This window comes from Pteropus vampyrus, unplaced genomic scaffold (genome assembly GCF_000151845.1).
Source record: "Pteropus vampyrus isolate Shadow unplaced genomic scaffold, Pvam_2.0 Scaffold63, whole genome shotgun sequence".
Taxonomy (NCBI): domain Eukaryota; kingdom Metazoa; phylum Chordata; class Mammalia; order Chiroptera; family Pteropodidae; genus Pteropus; species Pteropus vampyrus.
Window position 1 is genome coordinate 5,575,417 of NW_011888844.1, and position 27,734 is coordinate 5,603,150.

General features: G+C 34.2%; 2 pseudogenes; both read left to right on the forward strand.

Moving 5' to 3' along the window:
- The window catches only part of LOC111740410, a 148,560-nt pseudogene that overhangs the window by 16,662 nt on the left and 104,164 nt on the right, over positions 1 to 27,734 (forward strand).
- LOC111740470 lies at positions 5,183 to 5,301 on the forward strand (annotated as a pseudogene).

The window sequence follows — 27,734 nt, forward strand, 5'->3', positions numbered from 1 at the left end:
TACTCCAAAGTCTTACACCTAAGAAAACTTCTGTTTCCAGAGCAACTCCAACTCCAGCTCTAGCCCCTCCAAGTAGTAGCCTAACAGCTATTAAATCCCAGGCATTCGACCAGCCACAACCAGAACCAGAAGGAGCATTAATAACTATGCTAACGACAATACACAAAGTCTTAAATAAGACCATCCCAGACATAGGACAAGATTGCTGGTTGTGCCTAAACCCCAAACCCCTTTACTATTTTGGGGTAAGAACTCCCCTAAACTTAACTGAGCTAAGCAGTGCACGAAGCTGTGAATAGGAAACTCCCTGACTCACCTTAAGAGACATACAAGAAGAAGGAACCTGCCTAATTTCAAAGAACTATTCTAAGCTGTTGGCACAGTCACCCTACTTCAATAACTGTAATCATACTATCGAAGTCCCTATCTCAGGGGGTAAATACTATAAGGCTCCAAATAATACTTGGTTAGCATGTGATAGCAGGCTCACTCACTGTGCTGCATCCGATCTTTTCAACTCAGGTGAAACTAATATTTGTATTCTAGTCTTTGTACTCCCCTAAGTGTCCCTTTATAATAGGCCGGAAGGCAGACTCCACTTCTTCCACCAGGACAAGCTACAGAAATGGGCCGTACCATTCCTAATACCCCTTCTTGTAGGACTCGGAACAGCAGGCTCTGCAGCTGTAGGTACTACTGCTCTCATCAAGGTTGAAAATAAATTACATGAAATTGAAATACAGATAGATAAGAATATCAGGACCTTAAAAGACACCATCAGCAGTCTAGAACTTCAAGTCAATTCACTAGCAGCAGCAGTCCTCCAAAATAGAAAAGGTTTAGATTTATTATTCTTAGAACAAGATGGATTATGTATGGCTCTAAGTGAAACCTGTTGCTTCTATGCCAGTAACTCTGGAATAATTAGAGAAAGCTTACTATTAATACAGAGAAATTTAGATGTCAGGGAATACAAAGACTAGAATCAGATAACTGGTTTCATAGGATGTTCAATTGGTCGCCATGGCTAACAACCCTCTGCTGTAGCTGGACCTTTAATCCTCCTCCTCTTCTTGTTAACTTTTGGCCCATGGTTCCTCAATTTCTTGTTTAGATATGTAAGAAAAATAATTAATTCTATTAAACTTTTAGTAACACAAAATAGAGGCTATGAGCAAATTCCGCATGAAGAATCAAGGATTTGATTTTCCGCTAAAGCCAGTGAGTGGGGAATGTGCTGGCTGAAAAATTACTGCTTGGCTATCGCCCTTGGGAACATAACGCTCTAACAATAAGCTTTCTGCTTCTGTACTCCTGCTTGCACAACCGACCTGTGGGTTGACAGTTAGTAAAAAGAAGAAAAATAGACTTGTGTGTTCAAACAAGATGAAGAATAGGGGTTTAGGGCTTAAAAACCCTGTACCTCTACATTTCAGGGTTGCTTAATTTTGGGTCTGCGTGCCCCTGGCAAACCCAGCTGGCTGAATAAATGGTGTGTTTCCTATAACTCACTGATTTCTGGAGGTCCATGTGTCTATCGGGGGCTGGCGGCTACAACAAAAGTACAAGTATAATGGGGGACATTGCATACTATATCCTACAATAATTAATTCATTATTATATGGTAGGTTTAATTTAATCCTCTTAAACACATGCCCAAATACTATATGTACCAATGCCAGGACAACTTAAATTCATATAAGAAATGATTCACAATTAATTATTGAGTAAGCCAGGAACTCAAAATACAAAATATATATATATATATTTTCTTGTTAACAGTGGTTAAAATTAGAATTTCCAAATAATGGGCTAATTTGAAAAGTATTTAATCGTGTTGAAACTTTATAGGCTTCATTAGAACTTATTTTTAAGGACTGATTGTAGAGTTCTTTTTTTTTTTTTCTTTTGGTGAAAACAAGAAACTCATGAATATTTATGACAATTAGATTTAATTACATTATTTATGAATAGATTGCAAAATGGCTACAGATGGACTAAAATAATTTTTTGTTTTGTTTTTCATTTATTTTGTACTTTAGATTCCACATATAAGTGACTTCTTTTTTTTTTTTTTTAAATTTCATGTGGAAGCTGATTCCTAGATATCCCAGGCTTCAGCAATAAATTACTGGCCAAAAAAAAAAAAAAGTCTACATTTATTTGTCTGGGTATTTTAGTTTCACCTAGTAGAAATGCTAAAATATCTGTATAAGAAAATCAATTATGTACAGTGTCTCTCTACTTACTCTTGTTAGTCCAGAAGAAAATGTTCATTACCTTTCCCAAGGTTCAATTTAAATTTGACTACAATTGTTAGTGATGGAATATAAAAACTTTGTTTCAGAATATTTGGCAAATAGTGTGAAATTTCAAAATCTAAAACGATCATAGAAAGACTGAAATTTCTATTTTCTCTAATCATGCTGCATATATTTTGGGGTAAAAAAATGCATTAAATAACAAAATGAAAATAAGAATTTTAAGACTGCAGATATCTATTGTTTTCTGTGTACCTGTGCCATCCATCTCAAGGTTGCTTTCTCTGCTCATAATAACACTTTTATATTAACACCTTTCAAAAGCTGTTGATTCTTGTAACATCTACTGATTCACAAATCATTCTGTACATTTCTTCAATATACCTCTGATGCTAAGCAACCTAGAATACAAGTCATTTTTCATTTCTAAGTGGTATAAACTTTTTTTTTTATTAGTACACAGATATGTGAAATGAATTTAGGACTAAAGAAGAGGATTATTGTCTAAACAAAATGAATGACCATAATTTAAGGGTCAGATGGAATCAAAAAGCTGTCTCCTCTCCTCTCTGATTGGGGTTAGAAATATGCTTTTTAAGACCTTCAAGAAGAAACAACAAATGGATCTCCAGTATATCTATTCAGTGTTTCGAGTGAGAAGCTAAGCATATTTGCTTCAAAGGAATGTAGAAAGGTACTAACCTTATCAGTCTTTTCTTTTATGAGCCAGTAAACCCAAGCATCTTACTATTCTAAATAACTCATATTTTAGTCACTGTTGTAATAACCCGATGACCTGGTCTTCTTGTTGGAGTGACACTACTGATAACACAGAGTGGGGATATTAGGAATGGTAGGCAAGGTAGATAAAAATACTCAACTGGGTAAGAGTAATAATCTGGATTCTGTCATTAACTAGTTGTGTGAGTGTTGAGAGATAATCTGACATCTTTGTGATTTGTTTTTCTCATCTGTTGTAGTATTTGATAAACTGAGACTTTGAAGCCATACTGCTTGGATTCCAAACCTGTTTTTACCAGTGACTAGCTATGAGACCATGAGCAAATCCGTTGACCTGTAAAACAATGATAATAGTCTTTATTTTACTGTTTGGAGGATTAAATTGATTAACATAAGCAAACCACTTGGAATAGTATTCAGCACATAGTGCTACATAAGTGTTAGCTATTATTATTTTGTTTAGATATAATTGACATATAACATTGTGTAAATTTAAGGTGTACAGCATATTGATTTGATACATTTATATCACAATATGATTACACTGTAACATTAGGTAACACTTCTATTGGGTCACTTAATTATCATTTCTAGTGAGAGGAACAATTAAGATCTAGTCTTTTAGTAAGTTTAATGTTTATAATACATTTTTGTCTATAATCATTGCACTGTGTATTAGATTTCCAGAGACTTATTTATCTGCTACATGCAAGCATGTACCCTTAAACCATAACTTCCTTTTTCCTACCACCCAGCCCTTGGTAACTACCATGAATTCTGTTTTTTGTTTTTGTTTTAGATTCCACATATAAGAGATATCATACAGTAGTTGTCTTTCTGTCTTATTTCACGTAGGGTACCATCCTTCAAGGGCCATCCATGTTGTTGCAAATACAAGATTTCCTGGGGTTTTTTTTTTGTTTATTTTTTTGGTTGTTTGTTTGTTTGTTTTAAGGTTGAATAGTAGTCCACTGGTAAGGCAAATATTGAGGAACTTCTTATATTTTCTTCTAGAAGTGTTATGATTCCAGGTCTTATGTTCACGTATGATACATTTTGAGTTAAGTGTAACATAGTGGTCTAGTTTTATTTTTCTGCATGTGGTTATTCAGTTTCTCCAGCATCATTTGTTGAAGAGGCTATTCTTTCCTCACTGAATGTTCTTGTCTCTTTTCAACAAACTAGTTGACTGTGTATGCAGTGATTTAATTATCCAGAAAGTAGCGGGTATAGATGTATTCATATCTATTGAAATAGACTTCAAGATAAAAAAGATAAAGAGAGATGATGATGGACACTTCATAATGATAAAGGTAACCATACATCAAGAAGACCTAACACTTATTAAGATCTATGCTTCCAATCAGGGAGACAGAAATATATAAAATATCTACTAATGGAACTAAAGGGAGAAACTGACAAAAATATAATCATAGTAGGGGGCCTATTATCATTGACAGTTAGAGATAGATCATCCAAAAGGAATATCAATAAAGAAATATAATCCATAAATGACACATTAGATCAATTTAAAATAATCAACATTTACAGAGCCTTTCATTTTAAAATATCAGATTATACATTTTTTCTCTAATGTATATAAAACATTATCATGGAGAGACAATATGTTGGGACACAAAGCTAGCCTCAACAAATTTAAGAAGATTGAAATGATATCAAGCATATTCTCCAAACATAATGCTTCGAAACTGGAGATCAACTGTAAAAGGAAGTGGAAAAAAAAATACAAGGTGATGAAACAACATGCTACTAAAAAATGACTGAGGAAACAAAAGGAGAGATCGAGCGATACATAGAGACAAATGAGAATAAAATTGGAACATATCAAGACTTTTGGGACACAGCAAAAGTGGTAATAAGAATAAAATTTATATAATTACAGGTCCATCTCAAATAACAAGAAAGATCCCAAAAAACAATATGACATTACATCTTAATAAACTAGAAAAATAAAATAAATGAAGCCCAAAGTCAGCAGAAGGAAGAAAATAATAAAAATTAGAGAAGAATTAAATAAAATTGAGAACAAAAAGACAATAGAGAAAATATAATGCAACAAAGAGCTGTTTTTTAGAGACTATCAATAAAATTGACCAACCCCTGGCTAGACTCACCAAGGAAAAATGAGAAATGACACAAATAAACAAAATGAAAAATGAGTCTAAGGCCATGCTACCCTGAACAATCCCAATCCTGTCTGATCTCGGAAGCTAAGTAGGGTTGGGCCTGGTTAGTACTTGGATGGGAGACCACCTAGGAAGACCAGATGCTATAGGTGTAAAAGAGTAAAAAAAAAAAAAAAAAATGAAGGGATTGTAAGCTGACAAATTCCTTGCAATCTGTGACATCAAGGGTTGCCTCACATACAAAAAAAATGAAAAAGAAATTATGACAGAAACCATCAAAATACAAAGGATCAAACAAGAATACTATAAAATATTATATACCACCAAATTTAAAAACCTCAAAGAAATGGACAAGTTCCTAGAAATATACAACCTCCCTAGACTGAATGACAAAGAACTAGAAAATCTAAACAGACTGATCAACAGTATGGAAATTGTAACAATCATAAAAAATCTCCCAAAAAGTAAAAGTCCAGGATTAGATGCCTTTACTAGTGAATTCTACTAAATATTCAAAGAAGATTTAATTCCTCTTCTTCTCAAACTTTTCCAAAAATTGAAGAAGAGGAAGTTTCCCATCTTAAGCTAAATGAAATGGGTCAGAGACAGAATGAAATATCTCATGATTTCACGTATATGTGGAAGCTAAAGAACAAAATAAATGACGACAACAAAAGTGGAAATAAACTCATAGATACAGAGAATATTTAGAGGGATACTAGATGGGAAGGGAGTTGGGGGACAAAAAAAGGCAAAGAGATTAAGAAGTACAAATGGATAGTTGCAGAATAGACATGGAGATGGAGAGTGTAGCATGGGGAAGATGGTTAATAATATAATACATATGTAAGGGGGAAGAGGGATACTAGACTTAGTGGGGTGATCGCTTTGTGGGTTATGTAGATCTCTGATCACTATACCATACAAGTGAAACTGGTGTATTATTGTATGCCAACTATAATTGAAAAACTAACTCATTGAATTGTGTAATGTATATGTGAGCAGCTAATTGTCTATTATATTTCAATAAAGCCACAAAAAAATGAAAAAGCAATCCTAACTCATTATATGAGGCCAACATTACCCCGCTACCAAAACCTGGTAAGAATAACGCAGAGAAATAAAACTATAGAGCAATTACTCTGATGAATATGGATGTAAAAACCTTAAACAAAATACTAACCAATCAAATATAACACTTTAAAAAGATTATACAGTATGATTAAGTGAACTTTATTTCGGGGGCACAAGGATGGTTTAAAATACGCAAATTGATTGATGTGATACACCACATAAACAAAATAAAGAATAAAAATCATATGATCGTATCAATAGATGCAGAATAAACATTTGAAAAGGTATAGCATCTATTATTGATTAAAATACTTAATAAAATGGGTAAAGAAGAAAAGTACCTCAACATAACAAAGGACACTCAACTAACATCACACCTAATGGTGAAAAACTAAAAATCTTTTCTCTAAGATCAGGAACAAAACATGCCTGTCCCTTATTACCACTATTATTCAATGTAGTGTTGGAAGTCATAGAACAATCAGGCAAGAGAAAGAAATGAAGTGCATCCAAAAGGGAATGAAGAATTCAAATGGTCACTTTTTGCAGATAACATGATTATCTATATAGAAAACTCTAAAGAATCCACTAAAAACAAACAAACAAACAAAAAACAACCTATTAGAAATAATAAACAAATACAGTAAAGTTCCAGGATACAAAATCAATGTTCAAAAATTTATAGCTTTTCTATACACTAACAATGAATTTTCAGAAAAAGAAATGAGAAAAAAACTTTTTCTTTTTTTTTTGCAATTGCAACAAGATTAATCGGATACCTGGGAATAAACCTAATGAAGAAAGTGAAGGACCTATACACTGAAAACTATAAGGCGTTATTTTAAAAATTGAAGTAGACACAAAGAAATGGAAAGATATTTTGTATTTATGGATTGGGAGAATCAGCATAGTTAAAATGACCTATTACCCAAAGCATTATACAGATTTAATGCAATCCTCATCTAAATCCCAACAGCATTTTTTTAAGAAATAGAACAACAACAACACCAACAACAACAATCATCAGATTTATATGGAAGCACAAAAGACCCTGAATAGCCAAAGAAACCAAGGGGGCGGGGGAAGGCTGGATGTTTCACTCTGTCTGACTTTAAATTATACTATAAAGTGAAAATAATCAAAGCAAACTGGTATTGGCAGATAAAGACACCCAGAAAATGGTATGGAATTGAGAGTCAAGAAATAATTTCCATATATATGGACAAATAATGTTTAACATAGGAGTCAACAACATCAATGAAAAAAGAAAATTCTTTTTAATAAATGGTGCTGAAAAAATTGAAGAGCCAAATGCAAAAGAATCAAACTGGACTGCTATCTGTCATCATACACCAAAGTCAACTCAAAATGAATCAAAGACATAAATACAAGAGCTGAAAACTCGTGGACCTTAGATTTAGAGAGGATTTCATAAATTTGACCTCAAAGCAAGGGAAGTAAAAGCAAAAATAAATAAATGGAACCATATCAAACTAAAAAAAAAACTTCTGCACATCAAAAGAAACCATCAGAAGTCAAAGAGATGACCATATGAATTAGAGAATATATTTGCAAACAATGCTTTTAATAAGGGGCTAATATCCAAAATATACAAAAAACTCATAAACCTTAACAACAAATCAATCTAATTTAAAAATGGGCAGATGAACTGAACACACACTTTTCCCCAAAAGACATAAAAAAGGCCAATAAACTTATGAAAAGATGCTCAATATCGCTAGCTATTAGGGAAATGCACATCAAAACCACAATGCGATACCATCTCACACCTGTTAGAATAGCTGTTATAAATAGGACAAGTAATAACAAGTGTTGGAGAGGATGCGGAATAAAAGGAACCTTCATACACTGTTGGTGGGAATGCAAATTGGTATAGCCATATGGAAAACAGTATGAATGTTACTCAAAAAATTAAGAATAGAATTATTATATGAACCAGCAATTATTTTTATGGGTATTTACTTTAAAACTTGACAACATTTATCCGCAAATTTATGTGCACCTCATTATTCATAGCAGCATTATTTATGATGGCCATGGAAACAACCAAAGTGTCCTTCGATAGATGATTGGATAAAGAGGTGGTATGTATATACAATGGAATATCACTCAGCTGTAAGAAAAGATGAAATATTGCTATTTGCAACAAAATGGATGGATATTGAGATTATCGTGCTAAACGAAGTAAGTTAGAAAAAGTTGAAAGCCTTATGATTTCACTCATGTGAAATATAAAACTGAAAGCAACAAATAAACATGATAAACAAGCACAGAATCATGGACTTCAGCAGTGGATTAGTGGCTTCCAGAGGGAAGGGGTGGAGGAGGGCAATAGGATTAAAAGGGTCAAATATTTGGTGACGGAAGGAAATTTAACTTTGAATGGTCAATACACAATGCAATACACGCATGATTTATTATCGCATTGTACAGTTGGAACCTATATGATTTTATTAACTAATGTTATCCTAATGATTTTAATAAAAAAAGAAGTTGTACTAAAAAAGTTCTAACATGAATTGAAATGAGGCTTGAAATTAAAATTAAAATTAAAGTTCAATATGTACACATAATACAAAAACTGAAAGGAAGTGACCATGTGGCACAAAGAGTTGGTCATTTAATGGAATTATAACAGCATTTTACTAGTAATATATACCTATAAACTTATTTAAATAGTATTTCTTTTGTCTTAGATCATTTAATTTCACCTCTGAAACATATTCTGGACCTATTTGTATTAAACCATTATATAAATAATTTACTATTTCACTATTTCTAGGTATTTGTATACTTTAGTCTATATTTAATTGGAGGATCACGGCTATTTTAATATTAATATCTTTGTTTGTTTTTACATGTCAGTTAACCCAGAAATATATTGTTTTCCTTTTTTATATTCCAGGTCCATTAAGCCATGATTAATCAAGTATCCTGAAGTGGTCTTTTGCTATTCATTAAGAACATGTTTGGTCAAATACTTTTTTTTCACTAGTGATTTGACAAAACTCTTTAAGCAGTGCACTTAAAGAAAAATCTCATTTAGAAGTAAGTCATTGACTAATCCCAGGAGGATTTTAGGTTCTGAATTAGCTTTACATCTCTGAGTATTTTTCTCAATAAATGATGGGTTCTACTTTATGATCATTTTCAGTTTCCATATTATTTCAAAGCCAAGAATATTCTCTGAAAGTCTTCCTAAAATAAAATGGTAAAAATATTGTTGCCCCAATAGTTATATGTTTAAAATTCCAGGGTAAAACTTTGATTTTATGTAGAGTTTTATAAGTTTAATTATTTATCTTTTTATTTGGGGAGAGAATCTTTTTTAGGAAAGATAATATAAAGCAAAATTTTAAGGTTATGAAACAAAACCAGACCTTTGATTTTTTAGTTCAATATTTATTTATAAATTTGACAAGAAAGCAAATGGGATATTTAACATAGTCTTCTGACATTTGTTATAGATTTTCAATCACTAGTTTGCATATCTGAGAAAACTGTACTGAAGTATCTATTATTTTAATCATATTTCTACATCTTTAATGAAGCTCACGTTAATTTAGCATATATAACTCCACTTTGGATATATAAAATTAAACATTCCTACCTGTTCCTTTAGTCAACCTTGTAGTGGCTAAAATCCATAAGAATATTAGTAAAAGTTGAAGAAACATTGTGGGAACATTTTTGAACATATGATATTTGAATTGCTTTCACCTTTCCTTTTGATATTTTTTTGTCTCCTCTTAAATATATGCTGAAAATGATAGGAATATAATGTAGCTGAGTTAGCTTTTATCTTTTGGTTTTACCAGTGCTGATTCACACAGCATACTTTAAACCACATATTCATCATTGTATCACTCCTTTGGTCAATAACCTCCATTGGTCCTCATTACATGTAGCAAATTTTAAACTCATAACTTTAGCATACAAATCCATGAGTAATCTTGTACAAACTTATCTATACAATCTTATACACTTTTATACACTAATATAATTTTTCTCCTCAGTATCTACCATCCTCATTTACATGTTAATGCTTTAGGTTTTGAGGAAAGGAAAGCAGTGTTGTGATTTTGGCTGTGTGTAATTATAAGTAAAACTTAATTAAAAACAAACAAAACAAAAAGAAAATTTTAAGGCAAAGAGTGAGCAGTTTCTATAAAATAATAAATCATAACTGATATTTTTGTGTGTTTGCTATGTTCCAGTTACCCGGTCTTCCTAGATGGTCTCCCTTCCAAGTACTAAGCAGGCCCGATCCTGCTTAGCTCCTGAGATCAGATGAGATTGGGAATGTTTAGGGTGGCAATTATCGTTATTTTAAATTGAGAAAACCAAGGCCGAGATATATAAAATAATTTGATCAAGGTTATACATTTAATAAGAACCATACTGGGTTAATCTGACACTGAAAAAAATCACTGTATAATGTCACAAACATAATTCTAAAAGATCAATGTGTTTACATTTATAAATATTAGCCCTTATCATATATAATATCTACCTTTTTTCTAAAGCTAACAAAATCTTGTAAACAACAAAGGCAGATTCACAGCATTTTTGTTATGTAAGTGAATTTATATGCATAAATTTATATGCATTAGTGGCTGTAACCTGAAAAAATATTAACTATTTTCACTACAGGGAAGAAGGTAGAAAAAGGATGGGCTTAGGGGAAATCAAAAAATCCTGGGTTCAAATTCTAACTCAACGATTTATTAACTGTTTTTCTTTGGGCAAAGAAAAGTATTTTTGGCCTCACTCTCCTAAGTTTATCAAATAATATAAAACTTTCCTTGTAGGTTTTTTTTTTTTTGAGAATTAAATGATGTAATGTATGTGAAATTCTTTGCACAATGAATGTGAGATATTGATAATCAATGTATTATAACAGAATAGCTTATACTAACAATTCCCTAGTATATTTTATAAATATGCAAAGTCAGTCAAATAGCAACAAAAGTTTTAAATGATTTTGCTCTTATCAAATCACCTGGAAAAAGATGCATTTGCAATTGGCAAACATGATATTCACATATCCTGTCTCTTCTATGACACAGTTCCCATGGCCTTTATTATAGGTCCTTACCTTATGCCTCCAATATTCACAGTTCCTATCAAAAGCTTTCTTAAAAAAAAAAATTGAAGGGACATCCATGACTGCAAACAGAAAATTTCATTATTAGCTTGTAAGTTATTTATGGAGACAGGCAAGGTGTTTAATTTAGCTCTGAAATTTTATGTAGTCTAAATCTTGAGTTGTATTTTCATTCATAAATAAGCAGAATTTACTCCTGTAATTTATACTGAAATAACACCTGGAGCAATGAGAAATTCAGTAAGTCTTATTAGCCGGTCTTATTCAATAGTCTATTTCTGGATATCTTTAAGAGTATGCATCATTCTTTTAGCTTAGCTATCTACTTGAGGGTTTGGGGAAATAATTGTCATAACTTGGGAAAGTTTCTGTCGACAAATTGCTTAAGTGCAACTCTAATAAGTGTATATCTACTGTCAAAAAAGATAGCACCTCTAGAGTTCCATTTTCAATACAGTGATGTAGGTTGTTCTCAACTTCCCTGTCCCCATAGAAAAGACATCATTTTGGAAACTCTAGAGCCTGGGGTAGAGGCTGAAGTACTCCCCTCCTGCAATGGATCACAAAGACTGAGAAAAACTGCATTAAAAATGTAAGAAGAAAGGCTAAACTCTGAGGACTGCACAGCACCACTCTGAGTGACCTTGACTAAAGGCAGAGGACAGCTACCAGCCTACTAATCATAAAGTCCAGCTTGTGGCCCCAAACAACATTATGTCATAGCCTGCAGTCCCGCCTGATTGTGGTGCCCAGCCTGAGTACTTGTACAACAATGAAGCCCTGCCTGCAGCCATTCCACCTCAAAGTGATTGCAACCAGCAGTATCATCAGGTCAAGTTGCACAGTCTGATACACCATTCTATGAAGATAGACTGCAGAGCCCAGACCATAGACCTAAACAATTGCAGAGTCCAATCTGTGGTACCACCTGGGTGGGAACATAGCCTGAAACCTTACCTCACCAAAGGTGATTACAGAGCTCAACTACTGTCTCCAATTGGCCATGGAGTACATAAAGCAGTTCTGTTCTAACAGGAAGCCTACTAAGCAGCCCCTCTTGAGTACAGGGCCCAGCCAGCAGGCCTGCCCAACCATGAACCCCCGACAGGAGCACAACCCCTGATTTAAGAGTATGGTTAGTAACCTCACACAACTACAGACCTCCATAGAACCACACCCTTGTGCACAGATGCTACCACCTGACCCATCCAATATCTCAAATTGAGGTGACCTATGAAGGTCTTTCCCTACCAAAGTAAACCTGTAAAGCCTAGACAAGGAGCTCATTTACTCAGATATGCAGATACCAATCAAGGATCATGAAGAATCAGGTAAACATGATACCAACAAACAAAATAGTAAAGCTCTAATAACCAAAAATGAATTAAGAGTTTTTTTAGTGTCAGGTCGGAGGATATACGGTTGTCGGGAAGTGATGGCTAAGGGGTTCAAAGTTTCCTTTTGGAATAACAAAAATGTTTTAAATTATACTTTAGTAATAGAAGCTCAGGTCTCAATATACTAAAAACCAGCTAACTGTACACTAAATGGGTGAATTATATGTCAGTAAAACTATTAAATATTTATATCATTTACAATAGAAAAAATAAGGTAAGTAAGAATAAAGCTAAGAAAAACTACACATGATTTATGTGGAGAAAATAATATAATTCATAGAAAAACATTTAAAATACATATAAAATATATTAATGGGTATGAAGAATCAATATAATAAAAAATGTCAGTTGTCACCAAATTTAAATTAAAAAAAAAGATTGCACCTGGAAATTTATGTGTTGTAATCACTGACTTAGAACTTTGATTATTGCAAAGAGATTTGAATTGCCACTTGAGGCACTTTGAGAAGTTTTGTAAAGGGGCAGAACACATTATGTTATTTTCCTAGAAAAATATCACAACATCAATACAAAAGAGATGTTCTTAATCACTGTACATACACAAGAAAGTGTATTTTGTGTATATTCTAAGATTCTTAGTGCATGACACATTCCTTCATATTGCTATACATATTGGATTTCATTCTGAGCTACTAACCTAGAATCCATGGAGATACTGAGAGATACTTAACCTAGAATCCATGGAGAAGTTTCAGGAGTTTTGTGAACCTCTTGAAATCATATACAAAAACAAAAACAAAAACAAACAAAAAAAACGACAACAACAAAAAATGATATATGTGCACATGTGTATTTTTCTAGATTCTTTATCTCTTCTCTTCTCTGACTCTTAATAGAGTATACAACTAGAATATTAAAGAAATCACTGATCTAATTAATAATCTCATTGGTTTTAAGTCAGTAGTTTTCAAAAGTAATGGATCACCAAAATTATCTGGGGAATTTAAAAAATTATACAATCCTAGTATCTACCATCTATAGATGCTGATAGAGCAGATCAGTACACTCTAGGAATATGTATATTTTGGGATAAGTTTACTCCAGAATCACTGTAGCATACATCTGTTGAGCTTCTAATTATGTGTTAGGAACTATTTTAAGAGCTGCAGAAATAAGATAAAACTCATATTTTTACTTAATGAAATTCAGATTCAAGTAGGAGTGAGAACATTTAATGTATAGTAGTATAATAATAAAGTCATGTACAGAATTTTACAGGATCAGAGAGAAGAGAGGGCCTTAACTTATCTTGATTGGGGAGAGGAATGGGGTAGCTGAGGGAGTGGGGTGGAGAAGAGGATTGGGGTTTATAGAAACTGGTGTCCATCAATCGTATCCATATCTTTTTGGCCTGAATCTGAGCTCATTGTCCCACTTAAATTCATGGGAAGCTGGACAGTGTAGACATATATGTACTCATGAGGAATGTGAAATTAGTTTCCTGAATGGCTAGCTAATCTCTGCTATGACGTACTGTCTAGTGTACAGTTGACTATTCATATCTTCATTCGATAATGCAATTTTGAAGCTTGTTGTATGCCAGACACTGTTCAGAGTACAAATGGTACAGTTGGAAATGAAAAAGATGCAAATCTCTGCCGATGTGTGTCTGAAGTTCAGGAAAGTGATCCGGGCTGATTATTTCTATTTAAGAGGGTTAATTAACCATAGAATTATGGTTAGAAGCATGTAAAGGATTAAGATCTATTAGAGAATAAGATTTTAAAAGGATGTAATCATGACTCTCATACAAATAAAAAGTGAGCAAGTATTGAAGATATTATTTAAATTACTAATTAATTAGAGAACAAATAAGCCAGGTACCAGGTCAGTTTTTCTAGAGAGCTTTGTAGACTTTGACTCCATAATTAAAGTTAACCTTAGTTCCTTAAAAGTGGGTGGTCATACCTGATAAAATGCGCATCATTTTCAAATATGACCTTCTAGGCAAGGCCCTGGGTGCATATTTTATTTCTCCAAATATTTCCTTGTAAAAAGGAATATTGTATCTTACTGAATCTATATAAATGAGTATATTTCCATGAAAAGTTCAAAGACTTAGTAAAGTACCCGAATTTTGGGGAGCCAGTGAAAATTAGATATCATTGAAATATGTTTAATTTCAGCTTGCAAAAGCAGATTCTACTAAATTGTTATGAATTCTAGATAGTTTAACATGAAAGAGAAGGACTTTTTATATATCTGGAGTATGGAACAGAGACTAGGAAACTGTGTCTAATGGGCTAAATCCAGCCTGTGTCTTGTTTTTGTATGGCCTCTAAGCTAAAAATTTAATTTACATATTTAAATGATTGATTAAATAAAAGGAAAATATGTGACAGAGATTGTATATAACCTAAACATAAAATATCCATTTAATTTCTGACCCTTTACAAAGGAAGTTTGTCACTCCTGATATAGAACAGTAAAAAGTATATTCCAAATAAATAACCATAATTAGATTTTCCTTATCAGTTCATTCAGTTGCATGTAATTATAAAAACTGCCAAACTGTTTTCCAAAGTGGCTGTACTGTTTTACATTCCCACCAACAAAGGATCTTTGTATCTTTAACAGAAAGGGGGATTCTCTCACAATAAACAATCTTGCCCAAGAAGTCTCTTTATCCCCACAGGAAAGAGAATCCTATAAAATTTTTAGAAGAAAACATAAGATAAAATCTTCAGGACCTAGAGCTAGTCAAAGAGTTTTTTGACTTGACACAGTACAATCCATAAAAGAAAAAGTTTATAAATTGGTCACCATCAAGATTAGAAATATTAAAAAAAAAAATGTTTGCTCTGCGAAATGCCATGGGAAGAAGATAAAAAGACAAACTACAGATTAGGAGGAAAACTACGTATGTGAGAAAGGACTAGTATCTAAGATACATAAAGAACTCTGAAAATTCAACAGTAAGAGAAAGCAAGCAATCAAATTAGAAAATAGGCAACAGACATTTCATTAATATAAAAATGGCAAAAAAGCACATGAAAAGATGTTGAACATCATAAACCATTAGAAGAATTAAAACTATAACTACATGAAATATCCTTAAACATTATCAGAATGGTTAAAATAAAAATACTATTCCGATCCAGATGATGAAGTAACATAAACACTGTGCTTGTCTCCTCTCAGGAACACATCAAAATTACAACTAAACTATAGAACAATCATCATTGAAAATTGCCTGAAGTCGAACTGAACATAACTCTTATAACTGGGGACATGCAGAAGAAGCCACCTCAAGACTGGTAGGAGGGGCAAGACATGGAACCAGCTGGTTTCACATCTGCATGTGGTGGTTGAGAATCAAAAGGGATATCTTGGCTGCAAAGCCCCCTCACCGATTCCACCAGAGTAGCAAGGCGTCCCGACCCTGCACCAGGATCCCCATCCCAGGGCTGTAGTGCCAGAAAGAGAAGTCATTACAGCCTCTGGCTGTGAAAACCAGAAAAGATTATAGCTGGGTGAAATGGCAGGCTGCTAAAGTTTCAGACATTTCTCTTAAGGGGACTGTACATGGACTTACTGCCTGAAAGACTCACTCACTCTGAGCTTCAGCACTGGAACAGCAGTTCAAAAGGCACCGGGGATAAGTATGCAGGAACTGAGTTGTTTCATTTCAGGGTAAGGGCTGGAGGGGCAGCTTTTTCTCAGACAGCAGTGTTGGCAGAGGCCATTGTTTATTGAGCCCTCTTACCACCCAGAGTACATATGCAGGTGGTTGCCACATCTGAGTCTCCACCAGCCTGGCGAATTCTGGTCTTCTGGTCCTGGAGATTCCCTGAGGCCCCATCCCTCCCAACTTATGGGCCCACCCAAGCCACATCTAGTTTTGTTTTGTTTTGTTTTGTTTTGTTTTGTTTTGTTTTTCCATACAAATGACCTGTCTTGGCTCATGTTGCAAAATTTCCTAAAATCTCTCAAAAGTTCACAAAATCTAAATAAGCAGCATCTGACCTCAGTGTGCCCCATACTTCTTGCTGAGCAGCCTCAAGCCTGGCACTAGTGGCAGCTGTCCTTGGTACATGGCTTGGCTTCTCGAAGCACATCCAAACCCAGCATGGGTGGTGAACATCTTCGACTTGCTTAGAGACTCATGCCAGTTGGCCCCAGGGAAGGTACAGTCTGTAGCTAAACATGTCCTGCAGTGGGGTCTTTTTCAGGAGGCACTGGCTTGCATGACCATTGGCTGGCTTTGGTCTGAACTGGAGCACCACCTGGGGCCACATTGAAGGATGACATACCCAAAGGGCAAAGAAGACAGGCACCAGACCTCTGTTAAAACTAATTTTGCTCCAGCTCCTAAACAACAGCGCTTCTACTGCAGTCATTGGCCAGTCCTCACAACCTGTCAGCCTGAGGATCAATTCCTCCCATCGATGTACCATCAACAACAAAGGCTCTACAACAGGAGAGTGCACACAACCCATACAAGAGACACACCTGGAGTACCTGGTTCAGGCAACCAGGGAAGACTGCACTACTGGGCCCCACAAGACACCTACTACATAAAACCATACTACTAAGATTGAGAAACATATCAACCCTACCTAATACATAAAAACAGACATAGAGAGGCAGCCAAAATGGGGAGACAAGTAACATGTCCCAAATGAAAGAACAGAACAGAGCTCCAAAAAAGAACTAAACAAAATGAAGACAAGCAATTTATCAGATGCAGAGTTCAAAACGCTGGTGATAAGGATGCTCAATGAACTTAGGGGAAGAGTAAATGAACTCAGTGAGAATTTTAACAAAGAGATATAAAACTTAAAAATGAAGATAGAAAACATAAAGAAGCATCAGTCATAAATGAAGAATACAATAACTGAAATAAAGAATACCTTAGGAGCAATCAGCAGTAGATTAGATGAAGCAAAGGATTGAATCCAATTAAAAAGATAAAGCAGCAGAAATCACTCAATTAGAACAATAACAGGAAAGAGAACAAAAAATGAAGATAGTATAAGGGCCTCTGGGACAATATCAAGCATAACAACATTTACATCATAGGGATACCAGAAGAAGAAAGAGAGCAAGGAATTGAAAACCTATTTTGAGAAATAATGACCGAAAACTTCTTTAACTTGGTGAAGGAAATAGACATAAAAGCCCAGCAAGCACAGAGAGTCCCAAAGAGGGACCTAAAGAATCTCACATCAAGGCACATCATAATTACAATGCCAAAGGTAAAAGACAAAGAGAGAATCTTAAAAGCAGCAAGAGAAAGCAACTAAGATTTTTAAGATAGTAAAAAAGGAGAGAGAACTTACAGGGTGAGAATTCTATAAACATGCAGAGCATCTCGATGATTATAGATCAGAGTATTAATCAGAATGTTTATATGAGTAAACTATCTGAGGCTAGCAGAGAAGCGTCAGATAGGTTTAGAAAGGGAAAAGTACCCAGTGCTCCAACAAAGAAAGAAATAGTGCCTGTTCCTATTAGCCAAAGTGGAAAATCTCACAAGGCATAAAATAGTTATCAGAAGTGTTTTGTCTTAGTAGTATGGAATATTAGCCTTAGATTAACACTGTTGAGGTTCAGCCTAATAAATCTTAAAAAGCAGGGGCAAAATCTCCCATGAAGTGCAATCTGGCAGCAATGCAATATACCTGGCTCAGTCAAGTGAATTAGTTATATATCTCATATATCTTTTGGGACCTCCCAAACTATAAAATGTTAAATTAAATAAATATCATGATCGTGATCCTCTTAGAAATATAAAATAATAGTATGTTTAAGGTTTTATTTTAATCAGTACTTAATAACGAAATCAGTAGAGAATCCATACACAGGGACACACATAAATAACCACAGGAAAATAAACAACTAATTAAACAGAATAAAATTTGTATTTCTAAGAAAAGAAATATTTGTATTTATTGTTGGTATGCCATAACTTAAGAGTTGTAATACAGCTCAAAAGAGAAAAATCACTGAAGCCCCATAAAACCAAACAAGCCAGAAGGCTGTGCTAGAAACCAGTTTATTTTCTATTGAAAACACCAAATAACTTGTTTTTAAATTTTACTTTTTTATAAAAATTGTACATATTTACATGGTGATTTTACACACACACACACACACATATAATGAAATGACTGCTACAGTCAAATGAACATATCACCTCCTCACATAGTTACCATTTTTTATTACAATGAGATCACTTGAAACATACTCTATTAGTAAATTTTGATAATTCAGTACAGTATTATTTATAGCCACCATTCTATACATTAGATCTCTAGACTTATTTATCCTACATAACTTCAACTTTGCACACTTTAACCAACATCTTTCCCCTTCCTCCTCTTCCCTGGTAACTACTGTTCTAATCTCTGCTTCTATGTATTTGACTTTTTTAAGATTCCACATATACGTGAGATCATGCAGTTTTTATTTTTCTGTGTCCAACATATTTTATTTAGCATAATGTCCGCCAGGTCCATCCATGTTCTCATAACTGACAGGATTTCCTTCTTTTTTATAACCGAATAATATCTCATTATGTATATGTACACAATTTATTTAGCCATCCATCCATAGACAGTTTGTTTTTCAATTACAGTTGGCATACAATAATATACCAGTTTCAGTTGTAAGGTCTATTGGTCAGATATCCAGATAAATCCAAAAGCGATCACCCCACTAAACCTAATACCTCTCTTTCCCCTTACATATTTATTACATTAATAACCATCTTCCCCATGCTACACTCTACATCTACATGTCTATTCTGCAGCTATCCATTTGTATCTCTTAATCTCTTTGCCTTTTTTTTACTGACCCACCCAATACCCCTCCCATCTAGTATCCCTCCAAATACTCCCTGTATCTATGAGTTTATTACAGCCTTTGTTGTTGTTATTCTATTCTTTATATTCCACATGTACATGAAATCATACAATACTTGTCTTCCTCTATCCAACCCATTTCATTCAGTGCAATGCCCTCTAGAATATTGCAATATCTTTTTCCAATCTCTTCCTTTCAGTCCGTGTGTGTCTTTTAATCTGAAATGAATCCCTTGTGGACAACATATGTAGAGGGCTTGTTATTTTATCCATTTAGCCACTCTATCTTTTGGTTGGAGCCCTTAATTCTTTTCCATTTGAGGTACTTGTTGATAGGAATGCAGTTACCATTTTTATTATTTTTTGACACAGGTTTTTCTTCTTGAAGAAGTCCCTCCAATATTTTCTGTAATACTGATTGATGTTGATGAATTTCTTTAGCTAATTATTTTTCTGGGAAGCTCTTTATCTGTCCTTTGAATCTAAATGTTAGCTTTGCTGGGTAAAGTATTCTTGGTTATAGATCCTGGGGTTGCACCCCATTAAATATTTTGTTCCAAGCGCTTCTGTCCTGCATAGTTTCTTTTGAGAAATCAGCTGCCAGTCTTATGGGTGTCCCCTTGTAGGTACTCACTGCTTTTCTCTTGCTGCTTTTGAAATTCTTTCTTGTATTGACACTTTGGCATTTTAATTACGTGTGTCTTGTTGTGGGCCTCTTTAGGTTTCTCTTTCTTGGACTCTCTGAGCTTCCTGGGGTTTTATGCCTCTTTCCTTCACCAGGTTAGGGAAGGTTTCCATCATTATTTTTTCAAATAGCTCTTCAATGTCCTGTTTCCCTTCAGGCACCCTATAACATGGATTTTTTTTTACATTTAATAGTGTCCCATAGGCTCATTGAATTATTATTATAGTTATGGCTTCTTTATTCATGCCATTCTGATTGAATGTCCTTGGCTTCCTCGTCCTCTATATCAGTGGTTTGATCCTCTTCTATATCCATTATGTTTTTTCCACCTAATACACTCTTTATCTTAGATAATGTGTTCTGCATTTCTGACTGGTTCCTTTTTATAATTTATTTTTCCATTTTTGTGTTTTTTATCTCTTTGTTAATTTTTTTGCTGAGTTCATCTACTCTTCCCCTAAGTTTATTGAGCATCTTTATAACTAGTGTTTTGAACTCTGCATCTATTAGATTGCTTGACTCCATTATTTCTGGATCTCTGTTCTGTTCTCTCATATGGTTTCTGCTTCTTTGTCTTTTCATTTTGGCTGCCTTTCTGTGTCTGTTTCTATATACTAAGCAAAGCTCCTAAGTTTCCCGGTCTTATAAGCATGGCTTGTGTGGTAGGTGTCCAGTGGTACAGTCCTGAGAGGGCTTCAGATGCAGGGCAAGTTTAGTCCCAGGCTGTGCTCCTCCAGGGCCACCTGTTAAGATTCATCAAACAATCCACAGATGCTGTGATTATAGTTGCCTCAAGAAACCACACCAGAAACTGAGGCCACCTGCCACCAGTGCGAGTCTTGGCACTGCTCAGCAAGGAACACCTGACTTACCAAGGACACACTTGGATGTGGCTTGGGTGGGGCCATGAGTTGGGGGAGGCAGAGTTTCAGGGAATCCTCTGTGCAGAGCAACCTTTGTTACCCAGTTTGATGATGTCTCTGCTATGGCAGCACTGAGTCCTCACAGTGGGCATAGGGAGGGTTCAACAGAAGAACAATGGATACTCCTGGCACCTCTGTCCAGGAGAGAGCCTTGCCTCCAGTCCTCACGTAGACAACTCATTGTCCCCCTGTAAGTCTCTGGTGACCCCGAGCAGCTGACCTGCACTGCTGCTCAGAGCAAGCAGGTCGGTCACTGGGAAACTCCAGTTGCAGACATGGCCCCTTTAAGAGGTAGCTGCAGCTGCTGTAACCTCTATCCCACTCAGCCACTCAGTACAGAACAGTCTTGTCTCTTTGCCCCGTCTTAACTTCTACCATTGCAGGTTAATTAATCATTTCTCTCCCTAATTGTAGTGTTTCTATAATCTAGATCCCAGGCTACTTTCTTTGTTGTTTGCTTTGTGTTTCTGTCGCAATTTTCATTTGGTCACAAGAGTGATGAACAAAGCCTCTATCATCAATGCCATTGTTTTTCTACCTCGTTGGTGGTTTTCCAATTTTGCTTTGGATGGAATCACTTTTGAATATAACTAGACATATAAAAATATTAATGTGTTATTTAAACTATGGCTATGGACTACTTCGGATTACTAGTAAGATGCTAAATGTAAAGACATTCAGGGAAGCAGTGAAATTTCAGATTCTTGTACTTTGAAGATGATGGACTTGCATCCAATTGTATGCATTTCACTGGTGGTCTCTTATGATTGTCATTCACTTATTGAATAAACAGCATGAAAATGTTCATTTGTACTCTGCAGGCAGTGATACAAAGGTGCCTTCCATTATTAGTCACATTCAGCTCCAATTGGGTCGCAAATGGAGGAAAATTTTCTTTGAGTTGAAGATTAAAACATGAGCATTGTTTCCATTTTATTTAATCTTAGTGCTCATTGTGGAAGACTGCTCTAGAAAGCTCTCAATACTAATTATTTTTTTTCAATAATGGATTGTATTTGTGTTGTGCTCGTTACTCATAAAAAAACGTCTAAATAAGTCACTGTTGAAAACAAGACCCTATTAAAAGAAATCAAAGACGAAACAAAGAAACGGAAAGATAATCCATGTTCTTGGGTTGGAAAATCAACATAGTTTAAATGACCATATAATCTAAAGCATTATACATATTTAATGTAATCCACATTATAATACAATCGGCAGTTTTTAAAGAAATAGAACAAAAAATCGTCAAATCTGTACAGAAGCACAAAAGACCCAAAATTGTCTAAGCCATCCTGAGAAAAAAGAATGAGGCTGTAGGCATCATTCTGCCTGACTTCAAATTATACTACAAAGTGACAGTAATCAAAATGTCATGGTTTTGGCAGTAAAACAGACACATGGACCAGTGGAACATAATCAAGAGTCCAGAAGTAAATCCATATTTATATGGACAAATAATTTTTAACAAAAATGCCAAAAACATACAGTGGAGAAAGGGAAGCCTCTTCAATAAGTGATGCTGGGAAAACTGCAAAAGAATGAAACAAGGCTGTTGTCTATCACCACACACCAAAATTAACTCAAAATGGATTAAGGACCTGAATATAAGACCTGAAACAGTAAAGTGTATAGAAGAAAACATAGGAACTAAACTCAAGGACCTTGGATTTAAAGAGAATTTTATGAATTTGACCACAAAGGCAAAGGAAGTAAAAGCAAAAATAAATGAATGGGACTACATCAAACTAAAAAGCTTCTGCTCAGGAAAAGAAACCGTCAACAAAGTAAAGAGACAACCAACTGAATGGGAAAATATGCTTGTAAGCAATTTCTCCAATAAGGGCCTAATATCGAAAATATACAAAAAAAACTCATTAAACTCAATAACAACAAAAAAAATCAAACGATTTGGTCAAAAAATGGGCAGAGGACCTGAATAGACACTTCTCCCTAGAGGACATACAAATGGCTTACAAATATATGAAAACATGCTCAACATTGCTAGCTATTAGTAGAATGCAAATCAAAACCACAATGAGATACCATCTCATACCGGTTAGAATAGCTATAATCAACAGGACAAGCAATAACAAATGTTGGAGAGAATGTGGAGAAATAAGAACCCTCATACACTGCTGGTGGGACTGCAAATTTGTATAGCCACTATGGAAAACAGTATGAAGGTTCGTTGAACAACTAAGAATTGATCTACCATATGATTCAGCAATCCCTCTACTGGGTATTTACCCTAAAAACTTGAAAACCCATATCGAAAAAGATATCTGCACACTGATGTTCATAGCAGCATTATTCACAGTGGCCAGGACATGGAAGCAACCAAAGTGTCCTACGATTGATGATTGGCTAAAGAAGCTGTGGTATATATACACAATGGAATACTACTCGGCCATAAGAAGAGATGAAATACTGCCATTTGCAACAACTTGGATGGACCTCGAGATAATCATTCTAAGTGAAATAAGCCATACCGAAAAAGTGGAAAACAAAATGATATCCCTTACGTGTGAGATATAACCCTAAAAGCAACAAATGAACAGGACAAACAGAGACTCGTGGACATGCATAATAGATTAATGCTTACCATAGGGTTGGAGGGAGGGGGGAAAGGAGAGGTAAATGGGGTAAAGAGGGTCAAATATGTGGTGACAAAAAGAAATCTAACTATGGGAGGTGATCACACATTTTAAACATATATATATGCCTTACTGTTAAGTATACAGCTGAAACTTATTGGATTTCCTTAACCAATGTCACCATAAAATATAAATTAATAAATAAATAAACTATTTAAAAAAAGAGAAAAAAGAAAAAAAAAAGAAAAAAGACAACAAATACTAAATGGGGTTTCTTATGCTAAGCTCCACATCACAAAACCAAGACTTAATTACAGGCTCTTTCACAAATAATTTTTTTTTAATTTAAATTTATTTATTTTTTTAATTGAAGAAATTATTTAAAAATGTTTCCCCTATCTCCCCCTCCTCCTCCCCGCTCCCTTCTTGTAACCACTAGTTTTTTGTCCATGTCCATGAGTCTGTGTTTGTTTGTCCTGTTCATTTGTTGCTTTTAGGTTTATATCCCACATATAAGTAATATCATGTGATTTTCAACTTTTTCTATCTGGCTTATTTTGCTTAATATGTTTATTTCAAGGTCCATCCATGTTGTTTCAAATGGCAACATTTTATCTTTTCTTACGGCTGAGTAATATTCCATTGTGTATATGTACCACAGCTTCTTTAACCAATCATCTATCTTAGGACACCAGAAATAAAATCTTAAACTAGTCAATTAGAAATCAGCTCATTAGTACTAGTTAAGTAATTTGCCTAACATACCCCAACAACCCCCTAAAGAAAAGTATTTTTGCAATAAACAACCTGCATTTTTGCCTGATATAATTTCCATGTTCTGCTCCCTTCTGTCTGTAAAAGTATGTCATTTTGGACATCTTCTCTGAGCTTCTTTTTGTCTGCTAGATTGGATGCTGCCAAATTTGAAGAAATTTTTGCTCAGATGAACTTTTAAATTTTTAATATGTCTCAGTTTATATTTTAATATCACTCATCTGGTTTCTGCCATAATAAAAATGAGAACATTTAGTGTTTAGCTCATTTGACCTATAATTTAAAAATTAACTTTTTAAAAATGTTAAAGTTTGAAAATTTCTAGTATTTTGATTTACATAGGTAGCTCTAACAATAAAAAAAATATAAAAAAAGAAAAAGAAGGAATCTTAGTGAAGAATAGATCTCTGAATATGCTACTGAAGGTAAAGACAAATGCAAAATGCTCTATAACTTAGTTGTACTTTTCAATAATCAAAAATGTGATAGAGCCTATAAATCCAAAGTCTGCTAACTATCATTATTTCTCTAAAAGCTACATAAAACTCCCACTCAAAGCATGCAATTATTTAAAGACAGAGTGAAATTATTTTGAATTGTAATACAGTGTGTGTTCTATCCCAAGCAAGGTACATGGATCTCATCTGTTATTTCATTTTACTAATTCTCAGACGCATACATTATACCACAGGGAAGGAAGAATAGTTTACTTACTCAAGAATTATCATAAATAACCCAACTAACCAAAATAAAGTTGAAGATTTTCTTTTAAACTGAGTCTTAGACATCTTATTTATATGTAAAGAGAAAAAATTAGCCAGATAGGAATGTGTGGAGTTATATTTTGCAAAGGAAATTTCTCACACTTGGTTAATACAGATACCTGATTCACTAAATATAAATAAATATGGTTTCAATAAAGATTATAAGAGCTGTAACATGGATGTGTCCATGACCTAGCATTGGCCATACAGACTAGGACAATGATTTAGATAATAATGGTGCAACAACATGGAAGAAACATAAATTCCTTAATGACCATATGGAGCAGATCCGGTTAGCCAATTTGGACTGCTTACTTCATGAACATCACATAAGAGTAAAACGAATGTTTATTATCTTTAAGGCACTGTATTTTTGGACTCTATTATATCAGTTTATCCTAATGCACCAGAAGATAGTGACCAATTGAATAAGCTAGACTAATGAAGGCAGACATTAATAATCACAAAGCTAGACTGAATATCTGTTGTGCTCATTAAGTACAGGCAAAATAAAATGCCTTAGTTGCTAACAAGAAATGATGATCTTGTCTTGTCCTTCCAATGAAGGCCCATAGAACCATCTATTTCCCCTTCAATCTTTATTTAGCATCCTTGGAAGATCTAGTGCAGTCCTTCTTGAGAAAGAGAGAGGATAAGAGTTGGTGGGAAAATTAGAGCTTTTGATAAGCTGTGAGGAATAGATAAGAGCAGAGATTGCTTCTTGCTTATCATTTTAAAATTGACCAAGAGGTTGGCTTTCTAGCAAATTAAGATGATAATTTATGTTTGAATCATATTGTTGATTCAGCACCTTTGTAAGATATGTTTTGTCCCATTCTCTGGTGGTGCTATACATTTTCTCATCTAATACAAAATAGCTATTGCAGAAAATTTATCTTTATTTCTTTTTCTTGTTTGAGAAATTCATAGTAATTAATGAGTTAATTGCTATGAGGTTTTCCTTAATAAAGATTATCTACCTATACTCACCTTCAAGTAGTGGAGTGAAATAGCAGAGCAGTTGAGTATATGCCAGATCAATAGTTTTAGCCAATGTCTTGACTTGAATCAAGGTACAATGTACCCTGAGCCAACAGTCTTTTCCTTAGATTACACTTCTAAGTTATTGGAACAAGAGAAGGAAACATTTTTCTTCTATTTTCTGTACTATCAAATTACTATTCCCATTATTAGAGAATGATTAGCAGTTTACTTCAGTTTCTCCATTTGATTAAACGAGAAACAGTAGGCAAACTATGACCCACAGTATCATAGGAAAATTAAGCAGCTGCCACTGTTTTGTATACTGAAATAAAACCTCTCGACCCACCCCCTCTCCAAGAAAAAACACATTCAGGAAATGAGAACATTCTTAAATTCCCAAATAATAGCAGACCTCATCTAATAAAAGCATGGGTTATCCTGATGAGTCAAACAGATAAGAAAAAAAAATACCTTTGAAACTTTTTCATTTATTATATGCTTTAAATTCCTTAAAAATGCTCCATATTTCTCAGACTATTTTTGAGAATTTATGACCCTGACATTTTGAGAATATCTTAGAATGGGTTGGTTTGAAGCCCACATTGTTAGCACATTTCTTGGCATTGAGAGGAACAAGCATCTTAGTTCTTCCCTGATGCTTGAGTAATTGAAGATCTGAACCCAGCAGGGTCAGTGAGCCTGGAATGAGGTAATTATGATGCATGACTTGTCTCAAAGTACTTATTTTCCCTGAAATGTCAAAATATTTCAAAAGCATACAAGTTTTCCAACTTCAAGATCAAACCTGCTTATCATCACAAGGTTTCTATTCCCTCAAGAGAAAAGTGTATGTGCAAATACTAATGATTTGTTTACTAGCTTGAAGCAGGGTAATAAAGTGAGAAAGACATAATATTATCCATTCCAAAACTTGAATTTGATTTTACAAGGTTAACTCCTATTTAGTAAAAAATAATTATTGATAAATATTTTTTCAAAAGAAAGTCTCAATTTAAAAATGCTTATTTATATAAGAAAAATACATAATTTGGGGTTATAACTCTTGTTACTTTTCCAAATCATCCTTTTTGATATTATTGCTTCTATTATTTGAGGGGCCAAAATAAAGTTCTAAGAACTTTAAAAAAATTACCTTGTTGAACTATTATTTACTAGAATGAGTTTCTCAGATTACAGGTTACAAGAAGCATTCTTTACATTTAAACCTATAACATTTAATACATGCACTGGGACTGTTAGGGCTGGACTTGACATCTTCATCTAGTAGAAAATAAAAATTACATACTAGAGCCTGAATCCCTCCCTATGTGATGAGTTTCTTAAGTGGCTGAAAGACTGGTTATAATGGTCTTATCTATCAGGCATTATGGACATACATACTCTGGGGTAAAGATTAAGTGCAAAGTGCCAG